This window comes from Vicugna pacos, chromosome 35, assembly GCF_048564905.1.
Source record: "Vicugna pacos chromosome 35, VicPac4, whole genome shotgun sequence".
Classification (NCBI taxonomy): Eukaryota; Metazoa; Chordata; class Mammalia; order Artiodactyla; family Camelidae; genus Vicugna; species Vicugna pacos.
Genome location: NC_133021.1, coordinates 24308820 through 24332432, shown reverse-complemented (window position 1 = coordinate 24332432; position 23613 = coordinate 24308820). Strand labels below are relative to the sequence as shown.

Sequence of the window (23613 nt, the reverse complement as noted above, 5' to 3'; positions counted from 1 at the left end):
TTCTGGGCTCTCTAGTCTATTCTATTGGTCTATATGGCTGTCTTTACACCAATACCACACTGTTTTGAGTACTGTAGTTTTGTAGTAAATTTTGAAACCAGGAATTGTGAGAACTCTAGCTATGTTTCTCTTTCAGAATTCTTATTGACTTTTCAGGGTCCCTCAGGATTCCATATGACATTTAGGATGGATTTTACTATTTCTGTAAAAAGTACCATTGATATTTTGATAGGGATTATACTGAATCTATCGATTGCTTTAGGTAGTGTTGACATTTTAACAGTATTAAGTCTTCCAATCCATGAACATGGGATGTTTTCCCATTTATTTATGTTTTCATTAATTTCTTTAAGAAATGTTTTGTAGTTTTCATTGAACAAGTCTTTCACCTCCTTTTGCTTAGTCAGTTCCTAAGTATTTTATTCTTTTTGATTCTATTGTGAATGGAAATTTTTTTATTAACTTTCCTTTTGGATTGTTTATTGTTCGTGAATAGAAATTCCATTGATTTTTGTGTGTTGACTTTGTAGCCTGCTAATTTACTGAATTTGTTTATAAGTTCTAACAGATTTTTGTGTGGAATCTTTAGGATTTCTACATATAAAATCATATCACCTGTGAACAGAGGTATTTTTACTTCTTCCTTTCTAATTTGGATGACTTTTATTTCTTTTTCTTGCCTAGTTTCTCTGGCTAGAACTTCAGGACTTTTTTTTAAAAAACTCTTTTCCCCCTTTGTTTTCTTGAGAAATAATTGACATATGCCACTGTATAAGTTTAAAAGTGTAAAGCATAATGGTTTGATTTACATATATTGTGAAACTATGACCACAATAAGTTTAGTTAACATTCATCATTTCATATAGATACAATAAAAAGAAAAGAAAAAAATTTCTTCCCGTGATGAGAACTGTTAGGATCACCTCTCTTAACAGCTGTCCTATAATATCATACAGCTGTGTTCACTATAGTCATCATGTTGTACATCACATCCCTAGTAGTTATATGTAACTGCAGTTTTGTACCTTTTCAGCTCACAGAAATTAACAAGAATTAAAGAATTAAATTTGAGACCTGAAACCATTAAACTTCCAGAAAACACAGGAAAAAAGCTCCTTGACATGGGTCTTGATAATGATTTTTTGGAACTTACATCTAAAGCTCAAGCAATAAAATAAAAAATAAGTGGGCTACAGCAAACAAACAAACAAACAAACAAAGACTTCTGCACAGCAAAAGAAACCATCAACAGAGTGAAATGACAACCTACAGAATGGGAAAAATATTTGCAAACCATATATCCAATAAGGGGTTACTATTCAAAATAAAGAACTCATACAACTCAATAAGAAAAAATCTGTGCTATATTGAAAAGAAACGGTGACAGTGGGCATCCTTGTCTTGTTCTTGATCTTGGAGAAGAGCTTTCTGTCTGTCCCAATTAGTATGTTGTATGCTGTGGGTGTTTCATATGTGGCTTTTATTTTGTTGAGATATGTTAGTGCTTAATTTTGAATGTTACAGTTCCTCAGAAGCCTGATTTCAGGATAGGTAGCTTTATTGTGCAGAAGGCAGTAACAGAAACAATAGTGACACTCGTAATGATTAGGTAATGGTGTAGACAGAAGATAACTGTGTCTGATGGACCTTGGGCTGATTCACTGATTCTTTAGTGTTACCGTTATTGGATTTGAACAAGGCGCTTCACTTCTGTGAGCGGCCAGTTTCCTACCTGTGGAATTACCCTTAAAAAGTTGTATGTGTGTTTTAAAAGTTTCAGGTGCTTCTGTCCCCACACCTGCATTATGTGTATGAAGAAGACACTACTCTTCTGTGTTCCTTGCAGTAGAGGGAGGAAGAAATTATTTCATTGATACTGTATCCCTGTTTAGCTCACTTCTCCCATTTGCCTCATATTTTACATACATGGAGGGGACTAGCCAGTTTTATTTTATTCTGAGACTTTTTCACTCTTTCCAGGTTTAGGGAAGTTTTAACTCACTGCCCAGGCCATTTCATAGATGTTTTCAGGAGTTGGTACAGACAGGTTGGTGGGCATCTGTGGGTCTAACCAAGAGGATGAGGAGCGGAAGGAGCATCCCATTGTGACTTGCTGAACATTGCCTGCTCCTTCATGGGTCAAGCTCCCTTCCACACTAGCACCCAGGGTGTAAAGTCAAAAGCATTGGCCATGGTGATGTGCACACCACAGCATGTGCACAGGGCAGATGAAATTTACTCTCTCCACCTCGCTGCTGATTGGTGAGTCCCTAATGTTCCCACTCTGTCTGCATAGGACTGAAAGTGACGTTAATAAAGAGTTTGCATTCTAGGGTTGCATCAGTACGCACTGAGATGGAAACATTTAGGAATAAGCAAAGCAGAAGGATCTGGAATGGACAGAGGGACAGGAGTTGAATTCTAGCAGGCATAATATAGGCGTAGTGCACCTATATTAACATCCTAATGTTTTTCTAACCCTTCGCCAATAACAAGGAGAAGAGTAACAGCAAAGGCAAAAAAAAAAAAAAAAAAAAAAAGGTAGCAACATGGGGTGGGGGATGAAAAAAGTGCATCAAAATGTCAATATGGCCCACACCCTGCATAAGCTTCTATTGAGACAGTTACCCACTGGTAAGGAAACACAAGGTCAGAGACTTCAACAAGTATCCACTTTCAAGGCTGATCTAGTCCCAGATTCAGTCGCTAAATCTTAAATTTTGATTTTTAGCAATGTAATTGGGCACATAGGTTGAACTTTCTTGTTAGTTGCAGTGTTAGTCATGATAAGCGACGTAGGACAGCTGGGCAGACAGCTCTTTCCTTTGTTCTCCTTTTTCCTTCTCTTCTTTAGCCCCCTTTTCCTACCCCAGCAACCTGCATGACACATCAGAATAAATTAGGCAGTTGTTTGCTATCCTACCTAATACTTGATACTTTCGAATTTCCAAGTCTTATCAGGGTTACTCGGTAATTTTAGTTTTTTTGAATTATCACAGTAAGGGAAAATTTGAAGGTGACTCACAGAGGAAAATGTGGCTAACAAGAAGGTAGATAGTAGTTAAATTTATTACTGGTGATTTCAGTGTAGGAGATTTGAGTCGGACGACAGGTTGAAAATCATGTATTCTAAAAGGGAACTGCGTCCTTCTTTAAGAAATTTCTCTGACTCTTAAATCAAGCGTGGTTTCATGCCTTGTCGTTGTCACGAGGGGTGTGACAGAGTGAATGTAGCAAATATTGATTTTTGCTTTTAGTTTTTTTTTTTAATTGGCATATAGTCAATTACAATGTGTCGATTTCTGGTGTACAGCATAATTTCCCAGTCATACATATACATCCATTCATTTTCATATTCTTTTTCATTAAAGGTCATTATTAGATATCAAATATAGTTCCCTGTGCTATACAGAAGAAATTTGTTTTTTTATCTATTTTTATATATAGTGGTTAATATTTGCAAATCTCAAACTCCCCAAATTTATCCCTTCCCACCTCCTTTCCCCTGGTAACCATAAGATTGTTTACTATGTCTGGGGTCTGTTTCTGTTTTGTAGATGAGTTTATCAGTGTCTTCTTTTTTCTTTCTTTTTTTTTTCCTTCTAAGTCTATTATGAATTTCAGAGCACTTATCATTGTTGAACAGCTCCTTAAATTTCTTCACGCTTATTTGCTTAATGCTTATCTGTCCTCTTAGACTGAAAGCCACATGAGGGCCAGGATCATGTCTGGTTTTGCTCATCACTGTGTTCTGAGCACTTAGCGTGGTTTCTGTTATGGGCATATTACATGTTCAGCAAATATTTGTTGAATCTGCTGGTGGGTTTTATTGAAGGCCTCCTGTCTACTGAAGGATACTTAACCATCCATTCTGCTGTTCAGGAAAAAGGTACATTTGTGAACTCTTTACCAGAAAAGTATAAGTTACCATTTTAAGGTTGTAGGGGGTTAGTTTTGACTTTTAAATGTAACAGTTGAGCTTCACTGTGATCAGTGTCACAAGAGATGAGGAGCTGAGAAAATAACTGGACGTGGCTCTTTACCATTTAGTCAGCGCAGGGATGGGTTAATTCAAGGATCCTGGGCTGAATGTGCCTTGTGGGGGTGCTTGGAGCTAAGGGTGGTGCAGGCTTGCCTGGATCTTCCAGAGCTTCACAGATTACAGCAGACAGCCTTCCAGAAGCAGGCCAGGCAGGTAAATGAGCATTAAAAAAATGTTTTTGTATTGAAGTATAGTTGATTGACAATGTTGTGTTAGTTTTATGTTGGCGGGGATGTGGTTTGGTGCAGCCACCATGAAAACAGTATAAGCATCGATCCCTACACTGTGACGTCTGTGCTGCTGGGGCTGTGGGGTCCTCAGCTGGACCATGTGCAACCCTCATTCCCACAGAATTTCAAGTCTTGTGAGGTCTTCATGTCACGGAGAGGGAGGTGAGGTGGCGAATGTGTTTTTGTCAAAGAAGTGAGGTCGGCTGCTACTACATCATTCTTTCAGCCCACCTCTCGTAGGCTTTGCTGTAATGACCTTAGAGGATGAGCAGCTCTCTTCAGAACACCGTAGCACATTTGGCTTCGACACATGCAATCAGTGCCTGCCACAGGAACTGGCTCCCTTTAAACTCAAAATTAATTATAGGCATTTATATTTCCAGCGACCAACATGGGTAATCAGATCTAATTAACTGGTAATCAATCAATGCTTCTTTTCTTCCCTTATCCTGCCCCACGTACAATGGCAAGTCAGTGAAGATAATTTTGAATCTGAGATTAGAACCCTTGGGAGGCCGGGGAGAACCATTCTAATATCATACCTGGGAATTTGGTGTGGGGTCTCTACTCTTGCTGATGATGTGTGGGAGGGCTTGTTCCCACCTTTCTCACTGTGCTCCAAGCCCACCCCCGCCTAGTGTGGTGGTTTTCTTGTCTTCTGTGCCAGAGGCTGTACTAAAATGTGCAGATCCCATTCCTCAAGTGGTTACACATGGATGAGTTTTGATTCTTGCCATCTCTGCTTAGGCTTCAGTTGAGTTGCATTTAGTTGCATTTAGTTGATTGGTTAAAAGATCCTTTTGACCTAAGCTCAATTTTCACCAACTACTCACTGGTGAAGTTCTGTGTGTTCAGTTGTGCTGATAGAAGGGGGAGGAAAACCCAGGAGTTTGTGACACATCACTTCAAAAGCAGTATCAAAATGTTGCTCCATTGGCCTTCCAGGATGGAAAAGACCCTGTGAAGAAATTTATACTGTAGTCTCAATCTAAAAAGTTAGTTCCAATTTTCTTTTTTAAGGGTGATATTAATTTTCCTCTTATTCACCCCTGCATCAACCTGGGTCCTCTTGAATCTTCATGATTTATAGATCTTCCCAATGTCCCCACAGTAAATAGGACACAGGATTAGCCTCTGTGCACAGATTAACCGATGCATATCTCCTGTGGCTCTCAAGAGCCCATCAGTTTTTCCAATATCATGGAATGGAGTGGGAAACCTGAGAGGACTAAGGAATGAATTGGTTAGAGAATACAAATCATCTTTGTATGATTGGCAATAGTAGTGCTGCACGTTGAAAGTACTTCTGGTCAAGTCTGAGGCACCCCCCTAACTGTGATATCATAACGTAGCGTGTTTTCAACCCAGCACTCTTTCTGTGATCAACCCATCTCTCCTTTCATCATCTTGATAGAAGCCCTCAGGTGCTTGAAAGTTCTAAAGAAGCGTCCCTTGTAAGAGCAGAACTATCACTGAAATGATGCCACCAGGTTTGGTTATGATATTTCTTACACCATAGTTAGAGCTACTGCAGAGATGGTTCCCAAAAACATGGCTTTGTTTCCTACATAGTTGGGGGGTGAGTAAAGCTCTCTCCTAACTCAAGTTACCCAATGAGTAGAGTTTTTGCAGTGAATATTAGAACCCACTTTTTCCCTCTTCATGCAGCATGCTTTTGAATGACTTCCTTGCACCGTAGATTTTGATTTAGAAAATGCAGGCAAGCTTTTAATATTAGCATGAGTAAGATAGAAGTGAAAAAGTGTATATTTTTGCTGCCAAATCCCCCAAAACCTGTTACTCCAGTCCAAGCCTGTGAATCAAGGTACTGGTGCTTCTTGATGATATTTTATGGTATTTCTATTGGAACTGGTAACCCTGGTCGCTGAACAGATAAACCTGAAAATCTTAAGGGCTGAACACAATGGAAGTTTATTTCTTGGTTACATCATAAGTGTTCTTGATTAGTGGGTGGCATCCTTCCAGACCATGATTTGGATTTGATGACTCAGCTTTCTCTCATCTTGTGGCTTTGCCATTGTCGGTACAAGGCTTCCTTGTTACCACGAAAGGGGGGAAGGCATGAAGGACTGACTGTGTTTAAAGACCATGCTTGGAAGTGGCACACACCACTCTGACTCACATTTCCTTGGGCAGAATTTGGTCACATGCAAGAAAGCTGAGACTGGGGTCCAGCTGTGTGCCCAGGGGGAAGAACACACAGCTGTGGTCCACGGCCAGCCCATCTGTGTCACAACTGTTTCCTCGCTTCCTTCACACCCTCCCCTTTCCTTTGCCATTTGTCTTTTTTCACTTCTGCCTTGTAAAATTTGGCGGTACAGCCCGTGTTGAACATTTAAGAAAGCGTCTAAAAATACACAACCCTGTCAGATTTTTATGAATTTTAAACTATGTGAATTTCAAAAGTGTGACTTAAATGTTAGTAAATATTAGCAGAATCTCATTTGATGTGTAAATGTTGAAAAAAGAAAATACACTCAATTCTAAGATAATCTGAATTATGTGATTTCAAAGCTGACGGACAAAGCAATTGGTACAGTATTTATGCCACTGACAGTGAGAGGCACCACCCTAACTGCTACCAGAACTATCCACCATCCTCGGTAGATGCAACATGCGTCATAAAATTCTTTACATGCATTAGAATCTCTGATGATGAATGACTGATGCGCTGTCATCTTAATGTCCATGGACATGCTGATTTAAAATCTTTTTATTTTTTCTATTCTAGATCAGTGCTAAACAGGCACTTATCAAGTGGCAGTATTGGTGACAGTGTTGAAAATATGCATGAATATCAATACCATTGAAATGGAAGGTCAGTAGTAATGAAGATCAGGAGATAGAAGAGGACAAGTAGAGAGGAAGAAAAATAGATGGAAAAGAGGATTAGTTAATGCATGTGCGCGCTGGGGTTTGTTTTAGAGCACTTGGATTTAAGGACCCTTTCAGTCCTTACACTAACCCTCCGAGGTAGGCGGGAGGTCACTCCCTTTTTATGCAGAAACACATTACCCTGGAGGCAAGGCCACACCCCGCTGTAACCCATTATATCTTGTTGGTAATTTAGAATGAACACTCTACAAACTATTAGGGATTTTGCAGAGAAAATGGAAAGGAGAATGAAAGCAGTCTTTTCACCCTGCCCCATTCTAGAATTAATCCTTTCGGATAATTAAGAGTTATGTTTTGTGACAACATACTTCTTCAAGAATTTGTATGCCCTGGCATACAAGCAGGGATACCAAACTTTCTGCCCTCTAACTTCCTTTAGACACAACCAAGGAGACACATCCATGTGATTTCTTCACACTTCTGCATGTAGAGCCTGAAGGAGTATGAAACAAACTAATGAACTGACTTCCCTGATGTGAAACTGTTTGTTCATTCATTCTTCACTGAGAATAACCCAGTGGCTGTGGTTCAGGAAGGAGATAAGAGGCTAACAATCTCAGAAGAATGGGCGGACCCTCCGGAGTTCCTCCTGAAGATTCATGGAGGTTAAGAGGAATGGAGCACCCTGTTAAATGCCCAATTGTTATAACCTTTTCTGTTCCATCTAGTTTTTGTACAAAATCGCAGGACCCCAACCCCAAGAAGGGCTCACAGTCTTAAAGACACGAGCCTGCAGTGACTTCCTTTGCCAGGTGAAGCAATAAAGTCTCTCTTTTCTCTGCTCCCAAAACTCGGACTCCAAGTTTGAATCCACTTCTCGGGGTGCAGAGGCCGATTTTTTGGAAACAAGCCCTGATTTATTGTTTCTAGTTTCCCTTCTCTCTGTGTCCTTGTGTAAAGAACTTGTTTCGTTTCCATCAATGAAGTAGAGTTTTAGTTTTTCCTTCCTGGAACCCTTGATGGGTTTAGAAATGTAATAAAGAGAGTGGAAGGTGAAAAGGAAAACAGACATGGGCTGGAGATATGGACATAATTGATTGATTTGTAAATTCATTTCCTCATTCATCAAACTGTTATCAAGGGTATTATGTACCAGGCATTGCTGTAGACTCGGGAGATTCAAAGCTGAGGGGGGAACAATCAAAGTCCCGGGGTCCACTAGGGAAGGTGAGTGTCAGGAATACAGAGGAACTACAAAGATGTGTCTAACTTTCCCTGGGAAAAGATGATTTCCAGAAACCCAGAGGCATCTCTGTTTCCAGGTGTATTGGGTGTGCTGTCCTTAAACTTGGGTGACTGGCACCTTGTCCTGGCTCCTGCTCTTTAGGGGATGTCACTCTGGCAAGAGGTCTGTAAGGGCTGGGGGACCTGCCAACCTGGAGCCCAAGCCCCCTGTGCACCAGGTATGGGGGACCTCGGCATGCCTGCTCAGATGACCCCCAAGTTCACTTCTGAGGTCCGTGCAGACCTCCTCCCCTGGCCGTTCCCTTGAGGGTGGGAAAGCAGGGTGGCTATAACCATCTCTAAGCCTAAGCTTGGCCCAGCGGGTGGCTTTTTGCTGAGGGTGTAGTTGCACTCTGACATCCGCCAGGGCTGTCCACATCCTGCCCGCCGCACTGGTCCCAGAGGGAACCAAGGAGTGGAAGAAAAAGGGGGATGGGGTGCAGGCTGGGGGCTCACAGTCTTCCTCTGCTGCTGTTTCCCATGTGAGACTCAGAGGAGCCTGAGAATTCTAAAGTCACCCCTGGTCTCCACGTCCTTTAAGCAGTTATGCTTGTGAAGATAGATCACTTGAGCACATCTAACAGTTTATGAGCTTGATTTATTTGTAAGTTTTCTTCTTCATCCATGTGATATAGGTGCTTCCATTTCTGCTCTTGACGGGGCCCCACGAGTGTAAAGGGTGGACACCGTGCAGCCTGTGATGCTGGGGAGACAGACTGCAGTCGAAGGATGAAGGTCTTGACTTATCATGCCAAGTAGCAACACACAGCTAACAGACATTTTTAAGAGTCACCCAATGAGATGAGTTTTATAAAAGACAACTCGGGGGGCAAGGTGAGGTGTGAGCTGGGCTGGCCTTCAGGCAATGAGTGGGTTAGACACTGTTGCAGGTGGTTGGCTCACAAAGGATGAGGCAGTGCAGGTGCAGGTGGGATGACGCAGAGGATCTGGATCTGAGGGACATTTACGAGATCGAGTCAGTGAGCTCTGCTGCTTGATAGGTTAATGGAGGGAGTGACTGAATGGGAGATGGGGAGTTAGAGGAACAGCACTCAGGAGAAATTAGGATGACTTACTTTGTTGTCTAGGAAACTGTGAGGATGGCGAAGCCTTTGGTGGAGATGGGAAGGCAGAGAGGGTTTGTGGGGGGAGACAAGTTCTGGTGCAGGTACCCTAAATTGGAGGGTCTCTAAGACATCCAGGGCTGGGTGCGTGGCAGATGCTGGGTGACATGGAGCAGAAAGGTCAGAGCTGCACGTAGACCTTTTTCCTTCCTCACCGCCAAGCCACACATGCACTGTAGCGCGTGTGACTTGATCAACATTTCCAAACAAATGAATGACCATTAATGATCAGTTTGACTAAACAGACTAAATGTTTGATTTAAGTTAAGAATTTAAACTTAGTTGATGATGGGTTCAAGATTTTAGGTCATTCTAGTATTTCACATTACACGGAACTTCAGGATGATTAAATTAACTATCTAGATGTATTGCATTAAAATGGGATAAATCTGCATTTTCACCCTTCAATATGACCAATTTGTAGTGCATGACATGTGCATCACAGACTTTCCCTCCTGGTCAGTGGCTTCTCTCTGTATTTTATGTATGCTTAATGTAAACCATTTTATGTTGTAACCCTGTTAACTTCTATAACTTGTATAACTATAAAACATAATTGTCCCTCAGACATAACAGAAAATGTTATGAAAGGAACATTAAATCAAAATGACTTTCATTGAGAAGGGTAAAGAACTCTAATGATTTCTTTTAAAATTATAGGGCAGGTCATGTTCAGAAAAGAATCAAATATTAAGTAGAGGAATTAATTACATTGGATCTGTGCCTAGATCCTTGAGAGACATCGAAGATGATAACCCGGTTTCCTCTGAACTGGAATCCACATCGTGTCTCCTTGGTGTAGCCTCCCTCCCAGTAAGCCTGAGTCTTCAGATTCCTCCCCAAAGGACATTGGTGATGGTGTAGTTTATAACTTGATTCTTTAAGGAATTCAGTCAATGTTAACTTGATGAACTTTGGGGAACTATTTTAAATATTCCCAATATTTAAAATGTTTCATCTATGAACTAACTCTTTTCTAATCTCCAGAACACTCTGCTCCATGGTCAGTGAGGTTATACAACCCAGATTTTCAAAGAAGATAGAGTCGTTTCTGACCAGGTAATGGCTATAACACTTGGTATTAAGCCAGAACCTTACGTTCCCTTGGCACCCTCAGAATGACGCTCTGTTTCTCTGAGTTATTCCTGGGTTTCCAGGGTTATTCCTTTAGAAGATTATGTTGTCAGCAATTCAACTAAATCAAATTAGACCAAATACTCTCAACAAATTGTTTCACCTATGAAGATGCAGATGACGCTATCCCTGAGCCTAATTATTAGTTTATTCACACATTTACTTCATATGTTTATTCATAATATCATCAGACTCTTCTCCCAGGTTACAATTGTTTATACCATAAGGGGCATTCTTGGCTATAGATATTATCTGAGGTGAATATGAATATTAATAAAATCTAAAGACCTATTATTATTTTAAGATGTATAGGCAGGATTACTGGAAAAAATACATAGTATGTGTCCTGAATGGTATGACTATGGTACTTTTTCTTTCTTTATGCATATCTTCTATTTCCCCAAAATTCCCCAATGAACACATGATTCTTATATTTGGAATAAGGAAATATTTTATTTTATAAGAAAAATGACGCATGGTCATATATGGATGAGGAACAGGGGAGTGAGGTCACAGGAGGGCACATGAAGGCTTCCGTGCATGCACACTCATACATTCACTAAAAGGAAATAATAAAGCCAAGAAAAATGGAAAAAAGGAGAGCAACTGTCAATTGTCTTGCCATTCCTGTAGAATGGAAAGGAAGTTGAACTACAGAAAATACTTGCTTTCTGTCTGTCTCTTTAAAATGTCACTGACTACGTGTCTTAACCAAAGATGTATTTGTGGCAGGTAGAAGCATCCATTGCTGCATAAGAAACATTTTTACTTCATAATTGGAAGAGGTACCGATACAATTTCTTTTTGGTATCATTAAAGATTGAAGCATATAGAGAAAAATGAAATAGTCATGAGCCCGCAGTCCAGCCTTTTCAAAACCTGGCAACTTGCTAGATTGCTTCAGATATTGTATTGGTCTTGTCAAGTAGAATATTTACAACTTTATTGTGGGGAAAGAGGGAAGACTTCAGGTCTGCCCTGATGGAGGCTGTTGGCATGGGGACATTGTGGGTGGGCAAACCAGAAGTGAGGCATCCTCTGTGATTGGTTAGGAGTACATTTTTTTAAACTTTTTTTAATTGAGTTATAGTCATTTTACAATGTTGTGTCAAATTTCAGTGTAGAGCACAACTTTTCAGTTATATGTGAACATACATACATTCATTGTCACATTTTTTTCACTGTGAGCTGCCACAAGAACTTGTATATATTTCCCTGTGCATACAGTATAATCTTGTTTATCTATTGTGCATATGCCTGTCAGTATCTACAAATTTTGAATTCCTAGTCTGTCCCTTCCCATCCTCCGCCCCCTTGGCAACCACAGGTTTGTATTCTATGCCCATGAGTCTGTTTCTGTTTTGTATTTATGTTCATTTTCTTTTTTTTAGATTCCACATATGAGCGATCTCATATGGTAGTTTTCTTTCTCTTTCTGGTTTACTTCACTTAGAATGATGTTCTCCAGGGACATCCATGTTGCTGCAAATGGCATTATGTTGTCATTTTATGGCTGAATAGTATTCCATTGTATAAATATACCACATCTTCTTTATCCAGTCATCTGTTGATGGACATTTAGTCTGTTTCCATGTCTTGGCTATTGTAAATAGTGCTGCTATGAAAACTGGGTCTTTTTGAAGTAGGGTTACTTCTGGATATATGCCCAGGAGCGGGATTCCTGGGTCATCTGGTGAGTCTATTCCTAGTCTTCTGAGGAATCTCCATGCTGTTTTCCACAGTGGCTGCACCAAACTGTATTCCCACCAGCAGTGTAGGAGGGTTCCCTTTTCTCCACAGCCTCTCCAGCATTTGTCATTTGTATACTTTTGAATGATGGCCATTCTGACTGGTGTGAGGTGATACTTCTTCATAGTTTTGATTTGCATTTCTCTGCTAATTAGTGACATTGAGCATTTTCTCATGTGCCTATTGATCATTTGTATGTCTTCATTGAAGAATTGCTTGTTTAGGTCTTCTGCCCATTTTTGGATTGGGCTGTTTGTTTTTTTCTTATTATGTTGTATGAGCTGCTTATGTATTCTGGAGATCAAGCCTTTGTCGGTTCCATCATTTGCAAAATGTTTCTCCTATTCGGTAGGTTGTCGTTTTGTTTTACTTATGGTTTCCTTTGCTGTGCAGAAGCTTGTAAGTTTAATTAGGTACCATTTGTTTATTCTTGCTTTTATTTCCATTGCTTGGGTAGACTACCCTAGGAGAACATTTTTGAGATGTATGTCAGATAATGTTTTGCCTATATTTTCTCCTAGGAAGTTTATTGTATCTTGTCTTATGTTTAAGTCTTTGATCCATTTTGGGTTGCTTTTTGTGTATGCTGTAAGGGAGTGTTCTAGCTTCATTGATTTACATGCTGCTGTCCAGTTTTCCTACCATTTGCTGAAGATACTGTCTTTATTCCATTGTATATTCTTGCCTCCTTTGTTGAAGATTAGTTGACCAAAAGTTTGTGGGTTCATTTCTGGACTCTCTATTCTGTTCCATTGGTCCATATATCTGTCTTTGTACCAATGCCATGCTGTTTTGATTACTTTAGCTCTGTAGGATTGTCTGATGTTTGGGAGAGTTATTCCTCCAGCCTCTTTCTTTTTCGTCAGTAATGTTTTTGCAATTCTAGGTCTTTTGTGGTTCCATATAAATTTTATTATGATTTATTCTAGTGAAATATTTCCTGGGTAATTTCATAGGGATTGCATTAATCTGTAGATTGCCTTGGGCAGTATGACTGTTTTAACAATACAGATTCTTCCAATCCAGGAGCATGGGATATCTTTCCATTCTTTAAATTCTTCTTCAATTTCCTTCATCAGTGGTTTATAGTTTTCTGTGTGTAAGTCTTTCACCTCCTTGGTTAGATTTATTCCTAGGGATTTTATTACTTTGAGTGCTATTTTAAAGGGGGTTGTTTCTTTACTTTATTTTTCCATTGATTAGGAGTACATATTTGGCTTTCTTTGCTTGGTTCTAAGTTGAAAGCAGGACAAAAATTAGGGAAACTGTCAATTATTAATCAAATCCTTGCCATTTGGGGCTAAAGTTGTTGTGTGGCCTCCTGGATTGTTACTAAAGGTAGCTGTCCAGCTTCCTGCAAGTTTGACTTAAACCAGGCTGGTTTCCCAGGCTGTTTATTGGAGATAAGGGGTCAGTTTCCTGGGCAGATGGGTGCAGGTTGTGGGTCAGAGTTCTGTTTCTGTATGTGGCCTGGCCATTGTCCGTTTGTGTTTTTGTGAGTCTTTCATGATACTCAAACCTCAAATTTATTCATGTTTACCCGATGAATAGTATTTCATTGTGTGACTACAATAATTTATTTATCCGTTCTCCAACTGATAGACTTGGACTCCAGCTTTCTACCATCATGAACAGTGCTGCAATCAATATTCATGTCTACTTGTAGAAGAAATACTTCTACTCAGTGCTTCATGCCATGACTTTGCTGCTCTATGTCTGCTTTCTATTTGGGGATCAGAAGGAAATGATGAATTTTTATAACTCAAGTCTTTTCCTTTGGTCAAATCTCATGTACTATATACTTTGAGAGCTGAATCAAAGATCACTAGAATTAGTAAACACTGCCCAGGACTTCCGGAGCCTAGAGAGGGAGGCCAAAAAATCACATTTGCCTGGCGTTTAAATGCTTATGATTTAAAAATAAAAATCACTTTTGCTGCATCTGCAGGATGCAAATTCCACCTCCTTTTCTTCCTCTCTCCCTCCTCTTCCTTCATCTGGAATTAGTAAGGATGGCAACTTACGCCCTTCACCAGGATGGGAATCTCTTTAAGCTAGTCATTATAAATAGCCTCCAGTGTTGCTTATTCAGGACATTATATCACATAAAGCTCAGTCAGTGTGAATGTTTACGGTCAAGGCCAGGTGACTAATAGATACTTAACTAGAAGTTAAATTGACCGCAAGTTCTAAGATGAACCCCTGCTATTGAATAATTGTCAACGTTCTTATTTTATTTTTACCCTCTCCTTTGAAAGCTCTACTGTGTATTGAATATTAATATTGTAATAGAGTCTTTTATGTGTATATGCTTTTTAGGATTTTTATAGCTCTTCTTTTCACTCCAGATAATCACTTAATGGGCACTCATGTGAATAGTATTTATTTCAAAGAAATAGTAAAAATTAAAAAAAAAAACTAATAGAAAAAAAATAGAGAGTTGCATCCTTCCTTTTGTGATCAAGTTTTAAAATCCCAATCTCTTAATTTACAAGCCTGTTCCCTTTTGTATATCCCACTGCCTCCATTATTTCTTGCCTGGATTTAAAAACAAAAAGACACTTGTTAACAAATCTTTCTGTCCCTGGGCTTACCCCTCTGGCCTATTTTTTCCAACTGTGTGATCAGAATGATCTCTCTAAAATGAAAATCTAATTATCCTCCTGCTTAAAATCCATTAAGGCTTCTTATCATTTGTAGGATAAAGTAACAACTGCTTATTCTGGTGTGAAAGGCCCTGAATGCATCTTCTCTGAGCCTCCCTGCTGGTAGTCCCGTTCTCGACCTACACCTGGGGGTTCCCAAAGATGCTGCAAGGCCCTGGACCTTTGCCTGGAATATTCCTCCTTCCCCTGTTTATCTGACCAACTCATCCTTCAGGACTTGCCTCCAGAGTGTCTTCCTCTATGAAGCTGTTCCAGAGTCTGCTCCCTTGCCCACAGATGCAGGAGCCCCCTCCTCTCTCTTTTGTAATTAAGAACGTGTTTGCCTCCTCCGTTAAACTGTGGGTTCTTTGAGAGCAGGGACTGTCTTAAAACGCTAATCTATTTTGCTTTTTCAGTTCTGAATTTAAATTTTAAAAATATGTAAACATGTGTAAGTGCGTACAAATATATTTATACATATATATCCCTGGCTCCTCTCTGCCACTTGTTTTTTGAACTTGGGCCTGTTATTTTACATCAGGACTTCAGTTTCCTCATTAAAGAGTTGAGCTAGTTGGGTTTGGGGACTTTGGAGGAGTCATTAAAAATCTCAACCTAGGATCCACCAAAAATAAGATCATTTCTCTTAACTCCTTTTTCTGTCCTTAGCACCCCTCAAAATGCATAACTCCGTTCATGTCTGTTGGAATAACTTGAAGGAAAAAGGGAGGAAAGAGGAAGGAGAGAGGGAGCGAGGAAGGGAACATGCAATGATGCCAAGTGTTTCTTGGGATCCGCATGGGGGAGGGGGATACCTGAACAACGTGGAATTCTGTTGAAAGAGAGAAAAAAGGAAGAAACTGATGATGGGTAGGCAACTAACAATGTCCATACCAAAATGTCTTGTAGGATACAAACAAATCAGGCTTGCAACTTGCCCCCAAAGGGCTTTCTCTGTAGTGAAGGAAATTAAAACAGGTGTCTACACAGAATTGCAAAGCAAGTGGTGTCTGGGACAATAGGCCTTCTGTAAAAGTCCACTGATGAATAAATAAATGAACAAATGGATGTACAGATGAAGTTCTTATGGGACTTCAAAGGGGAGTAAATTTCATGTAGCCAAAAGGCTCTGGGAAGGGAAGAATAATACAACCTTGGACTTGAGGAACCGGGAGGTTTTGCATAACATGAATAAGAGGCAGGGGTTTGGGGTAATGAGAGGATGGGGAGGGATACAGTCCAGGTAGAGTGAAGAGTGAAGAGGAGTGCAGGGGAACTGGGATTAATCCAGATTGGCCAAAAAACTCAGTTTTGATGGCTCACAGGGAGGGGGGGCCACTCTATCATTACAAATCTAACAACTTAGACACACCTTATTCTCGTCTTGGCTTTTCTACTTTTATGATACTCATCAAACACTATTTCTACTTCTCCAAAAGCTTAAACACATTCAGAGGCAACCAAAAGAACATTAGTCAAAATAGTGACAGTAACTTGTAACTCTGACCTTGTTAAATGCAATGTGGGGACTAGGAAGTGCGCTCCCTAGCGTGGTGGTGGCGGTTTTCACAGCCTTGTTCCCTAAGGAAGGAATGAAAGTACCTCATCCAGAGTGAACTAGATGCTAAATGAGGTGCTAAGATCAGCAGGCACAGCGAACCCAGGTCAGGCACTGAAACGTGGCTGCACCTGCTCCCGTGGAATTGCACCTTCTGCTTGTGCTGCTCAAAATTCTCAATGCCTGTGGAGAAAGAATATTTTCCAGTCATCAAAGCTTAACCTTTAATGGTCATGACAGCTATCTTTGCGTGCTGCTCACAGGTCCTCGACAGAGGAGATTGAGTATGACAATGAGAAAGGGGAAAAATGTCTTCTGTTTTATAGACATTTAAAAAATGTTAGAGGGCAAGAACATGATCTTTTTCTTTCTAGTAGCATTTTAAAATTTAAAGTGGATCTCTGAATCATTTTTGTGTGTGTTATAAGCAATCATATAAAAGATAGTAAAATGGGAACTTCCATATATTTTTTTAAAAAACAATTTCCTCATCTTTATGAATTATCTCATATTTCCAAATGTTCACTATTCACATTGACTCTCTGGGGTAATTTAAATATAGAATTTGATAAATGGAAAATCCTCTTGTTAGACAACAGAATGAGAATATATGAGCTTCTAAAAGATTTATGTTATTTAACTTTCAGTAAATACTGGTTACCTGATGCTATGTCTGGTACCAGGCTGGACATTGGGGATATTATAGTACAGAAACTTCTTTGACAGTGTCATTGGAGGGTCAGGAGAAGCAAGCCGGGTCTCACAATTCTGGACCATGTCGATATAGTGGTAAACACACATTTCTTCAGGAGCTTGCAGGAAGGCACTTAACCCAGTCTTGAGGGTCAAGGAAGGATCCTAGAAGGCCATTGAAGTAGAGTAAATCAAAAGAGGTAACTAGGGTTGGAGGTAATGTTCTTGGACAGAAGGAACAGCATATTCAGAGGCTCTGAGGTGAGAGAAAGCAATCTTGCAAGGGCTGTAGCAAGGAGTCATGAGAAGACCAAAGCAAACCAAACCAAAATCCATCACGCCGCCCAGCTTCCATATTCAATGTGCAGTAAGCACATTGTATTTCTGAAACAGAGATAGCCTTCCTTGACTGGTATTTCTTTTCTAAACTGATTGGTGAAACATATAATTAAAAAAAATGTTAATCTACTGGAATTCCTTCTGGAGTATAGTCTTTAGGACAGAAATTTGTGAAAAGTCTGTTAGCTTGTGTTGAGTTTTGTCCTTGACAAACACTTTTTTAAACATAATTGGTTATTTGCAAACAAGTAAGATCCCTTTCCACACCCTTTGTAGGTAGCCCAGTGGGAGAAACTTGGAATATCTGTGCGGGAATTCCTCTTGGAATTTCGCAGCCCCAGTCCACTCAGGAGGCCACCAAGTTCAAGACGGAGGAAGCACTTTGCCCAAGTCACTTAGCCTCCGGGGCAAGAGTGATCTGTCTACAGCTTAGGTTTCTAAATTCCCCCTGGGGTGCTGTTCCCCTAACACCTGAAGTTTAGTCCTAAATTTTCCAGCAGAGGCTTTGTAGGGATCTGCTAATTCTTTTGTAAAGTGTCTAGTGTGACATTATCCTTGGCATTGCCCTCCCTCCTCCCCATGCGGAGCTTTCAGTTAATTAATGAAAGGTCAGGTGACAAATGATTCATTTTCTGATGGGATTTTTGCTCTGAGTTGTTGAACGTGATTATGTGTGCACATTTTGGGGACAGTGGTTTCTTTACAGTGCTCATTTACATGGCTAATTACCGCATGTGGCACTTGTGAGCCAGCTCTGTCGGGTAGGGGCAGGACAGGGACAGGGAGAAGCCACCAAGGACATAACGCAAAACACCCCAATTAGGCTGTTTCCTGACTGAACGATTAGAGGCTCATTTTAAATAAAGCCAAGTGACTCGTTATTACAATTCTCAAGGTCCTTTTGTTTGATGCTTCAGATGGCTAGAGAACTTGGTGACATTAAAGAGATGAGCTGCAGGTCACAGGGGACAATTTTTGATAAATTTCTTTACAATGTGATGGGGTAAATGAACTCTCCATTACAGATAAAATGTCAGGCTCTTTTTGCATCTCTTTGATTTTTAATAAAGCTCTTACTGAGACCAAATGAGAAACCCTTTTTTTTCCCCTGTTTCCCTTCCTTTGCCAAAAAAGTTTATAAGAAAAAGGAGGAAAAACTTTTATTTTCTTGAGTTTTTTGTATTTTTATTACACCAGAACAAGTTAAGTCATCCATATTAGAAGCTCGTGATTCTTCCCAGTGTTGGTGACCTTTGTTTTTAATCTTTGGTGATTTAAGTTTTGTGTCTTGAATTCTGAAACAGACCACTGTGTGCATAATCTGGGATTATACAGTTCACTAGTCACCTGCAACAGAGAGCAGCCATTTCTAAACTTCCTTTTCTGTAGACATAGTTCAGAACCTCCTTTGAATGCAGGTTCTAGAATCAGGTGTTTTTGGCTTCCTAGCCTAACTTAGCCTCTTAACATCTGAAACACAACTGGGTAAATTTACTTAAATTTTCTAAGACTCAGTTTTCTCACTTGTACAATTGGGTGACAATATGTCCACACTAAAACATAACAGAGATTCTCTACATCTTTGCCAAGCTGTCATGTGAACACTTGCATGCTGTTAGACAGATACACATATTTTAAGTCAATCTTAGTTACTTTTCTTAGCAGAGAGTACATCTTTTAAAAAGCTGGGCTTAAGACATGGAAACAGCCTAAATCTCCATCAACAGATGACTGGATAAAGAAGATGTGGTATATTTATACAATGGAATACTACTCAGCCATAAAAACTGACAACATAATGCCGTTTGCAGCAACATGGATGATCCTGGATGATGTCATTCTAAGTGAAGTAAGCCAGAAAGAGAAAGAAAACTACCATATGAGATCACTCATATGTGAAATCTAAAAACAAACTAACAAACAAAAAACAAAGCATAAATACAAAACAGAAATAGACTCACAGATACAGAATACAAACTTGTGGTTGCCAAGGGGGTGGGGGGGGTGGGAAGAGATAGACTGGGATTTCAAAATTGTAGAATAGATCAACAAGATTATACTGTATAACACAGGGAAATATATGCAAGATCTTATGGTAGCTCACAGAGAAAAAAATGTGACAATGAATATATATATATATATATGTTCATGTATAACTGAAAAATTGTGCTCTACACTGGAATTTGACACTACATTGTAAAATGATTATAAATCAATAAAACATGTTAAAAAATAAAAAAAAAAGCTGGGCTTGTCTTTTTTAATTTGCGTGAACTACAGTGTGCTTAATTACTATTTAAATCATTGAACATAATATTGATGACAAAATTAGGGTTTGCCTTTTCACTAGCGGTCAAAGATATAAAATGGAGCTTTGATTTCTTCTTTTGTTAAAAAAATGTCCACATCTCAGTGTTGTGGTGAGGATTCAATGAGATGAAGTGGATAAAACTCTTAGCAAGGTACCTAGCCTATCTAAGAACTCAGTAAATACTATCAAAATATAGTGTGACTGGTTATGTAAAATTTTAAAAATTTTCTGGATTGCATTTCCCATTTTAAACTTTTGTACCTTTGCTGACCTTGAGTTCCATCACTGAGAAATGGCCAATTTCAGTTATAGGTGCTGAAGCATATGTTTCTCTAACACTTACTAAGCTGCCAATAAGTGATCACAGTGGTGATATTTGTAGTAAATGCCATGCAGAAATTTTCTTTTGGTGCAGATAGCTCATTTTAGAAGAATAAATTATATTTTCCCATTGTACTACCAAGCAAAGTGAGGGAGAATGGATTCTTTATGAGATCTTAAATCTTTTGATAGATAGCTTTCTTTCAAAGGCCTTTTAATTTGGTTTACTGATGTAGATATTCTTAAGCTAATAGTAATATGACTTCTGGCCATAATAATAGTCCAGTCTTTGAATGCTGCTTTTAAAAACTTTACATCATGAAAAAAAATTTAAACATGTACAAAAAAAAGTATAATAGGTTTCTATATACATATCACCTAACCTCAACAGTTAACAATACATGGCCAGTGTTTTTTCTATGTTTTATTCTCCCCCCCCCGACCCCAGATTTATTTAGATGTAATTAACGTATAACATTGTGTAAGATTAAGGTATATAATGGCATGGTTTGATATATGTATATATTGTAAATGATTGCCACAGTAATATTAGTATTACTTTCTAATTTGGATGCCTTTTATTTCTTTTTCTTGCCTAATTGCTCTGGCTAGAACTTCTTGCACTATGTTGAATAAAAAAAGGCAAGAATGAGCACCTTTGTTTTGCTCCTGATCTTAGAAGAAAAGATTTTCACTATTAAGTATGATGTTAGCTGGAGGATTGTCACATATGGCCTTTAATATGTTGAGGTATGTTCCTTTTATACCTAATTTGTTAAGAGTTTTTATCATAAACAGATGTTGAATTCTGTCAAATGCTTTTCTGCATCTGTTGAGATGATCATATGATTTTTTCTACCATTCTATTAATGTGACGTACTTCATTTGTTGATTTGGATATACTGAACCATCCTTGCATCCCAGGGATAAATCCCATTTGATCATAGTGAATAATCTTTTTAGTGTGCTACTGAATTTGGTCTGCTAGTAAGTTATTGTGAATTTTTGCATCTATATGTGTCAGAGATATAAGTTTTCTTTCTTGTAGTGTCCTTATCTGGCTTTGGTATTAGGGTAATGCTGGCTATAAAAAGAGTTTGGGAGTGTTCCCTCTTTTTTGAAACTTTGGAAGAGTTGGAGAAGAATTGGTATTAATTCTTCTTTAAATGTGTGGTAGATTCACCCATGAAGCTGTCTGGTCCTGTGGTTTTATTTGTTGAGAAGCTTTTGATTACTGGGTTCAATCTCCTTACTCATTGGTCTTTTCAGATTTTTTTTTAATTTCGCCATAATTCAGTATTTGTAGCTTGTATGTTTCTAGGAATTTGTCCATCTTCTCAAGGTCATCTAATTTGTTGTCATCAAATATCCAGCCAGTTCTCAAATTTCTCCAGTTATTTTATGAATATTGGCTTATAGTTTGAGTACCCATTCTGAATAAAGGAAAATGAAAAAAATATTAAATAAAAATAACTTTTTACTGTGAATTTATGTTCATGTGATATACAATAGTAATTTCTGGAAATTGCCTCTCAGGGAGTAAAATTATACCACCTAAGTTATTGAAAAATATATCTTAGTACTTGAATTTTACAAGGCAACTGCTGGATGCAACTAGATCCGAAATGATATTATTAAACGTGGGCATCACATTGGACGTTAGCAATACTGTATTATATTTCTGCCAAATAAGAACTGATCTTTTCCCCCTTGTTATTCAGACACTGTCAACCAGGCCCAATGCAGGATAATTTGTATTTCCAATTTTATATTCTGGAAGCCTATTGCAAACTTGTCCTTTGTCTTGCAATCTGAGCTCCATCTGCACCACATTCTGTCTGGAAAAATGTTGATATCTATGGATGGTTTCATGACCTTCATCCCTAAAAGCAATGAGTACCCCAGAAATGAATTAAATAGAAAATCCTTCTTTTGGGTCATCATTTTATGATACATTTTATCTTTATAAACTAGGACACTAGAGGGCAAAACAAACATTTAGCCTGCCCAGCAGGGTTAGGAAAAGGGCAAGCCTTTTCCTTCTCTGCCATAGCTATTCCAGAATGGTTGCTGGTAAATCTTACTTTCAGAGCCCAGCAATGCTGTTGATGCTTACAGAAGCTGGATATTTAAGAAGAATTACAGAGAATCCTCTTGCAAAGTGAGGAATACATAACTCTTAACCTTGAAAAAATACTATCGATTTAGTTCTCCTATAGCAAGCTTTCATATATTACCCTTTTCAAATGGTAAATCATATTTGAATGTCATTACTATTAAAATATTATCCTATTCTTACTCTTTTTGTCTTAAATTGAGAATGAATGTGTCTAAAAATTCTAAGCTCCTGTAGCCTGCTAAATGCTCTGTTTTACAGAATTGCATTTCCCTGAGACTCATTTTGCTTTCCTTTTCTGATCCAATGATAGGCTGAAATGGGACCAATGGTATTCTGTAGCCTCGTTTCATGGGTGCCTTATAGATGGTTAGACCAGTGGGTTGAGTGGTTATCCAGAGTCCATCATGTCCCACGTGGGAGAAGAGATGGCAGTAAATATGCAAGGTCCTTTAAGCTCCAGATCATGTCATGGAAGAAAGGAGTGAAGTTTTGTGCATTGTTCTATTTAGTAATAGTTGTGAGCATTGTATTCTCATTTCTTTATATATTCTACCATGAGAATGAGACCCCCCAACTCTGTTCAGTTGTCCCACAGTGGTCACAAGCATGGCGGCCCAGAGAACACATTTCCACTCGTGGAAAAGCAGCTCACAAAGCGTCCTAATCAGGCATTGGCAGCACCTGGAGCCCCTTCCTGTGCCACCCCAGACAGCACATGTGCAGTGTCTGCTTCCTCCTTTGCTCACTTGGTTATCTCACGATGCTGACGAGTCCCTGGCTAAGGACTGGATGACTGTGTGAGGAAACCACATTCCTGCCCGCACCTCCCTTCATCTTTCCCACCTCTTCTTCCAATTGTAGTACTGTTTTCTTCCTGGACAGTATGCACTGTGTCCAGGAGAACATTCAGTCATTTAGTGAATATTTAGCACTATTAAATATACTTCTACTGAGCACATTCTTGGAAAGGGAAACAATGCCTTTGGTAGCAATCTGCTGCCTAAGACACACTGATAGTTACTAAGTGTACACAATTTTGTATATAAAATGTTTACTACGGAAGACCTGCTCTTCGGGCTTTTGGGTTCTCTGCTGTTCCTGGTGCTGGAGTGGCTGCCGCCTCTCTGACCTACGGCATAGCCTGGCTGCAGACTTGTCCATAGGAGCTCTGGGCTCAAAGCTGACAGAGGTAATTTAGGCTTCTACCA

General features: G+C 39.2%; 1 protein-coding gene across 1 annotated transcript in view; it reads left to right on the top strand.

Annotated features, from left to right (window-relative positions):
- Nucleotides 1–23613, top strand: part of KIAA1217 (KIAA1217 ortholog) — a 669685-nt gene that overhangs the window by 42171 nt on the left and 603901 nt on the right. The gene's annotated exons all lie outside the window — the stretch shown is intronic.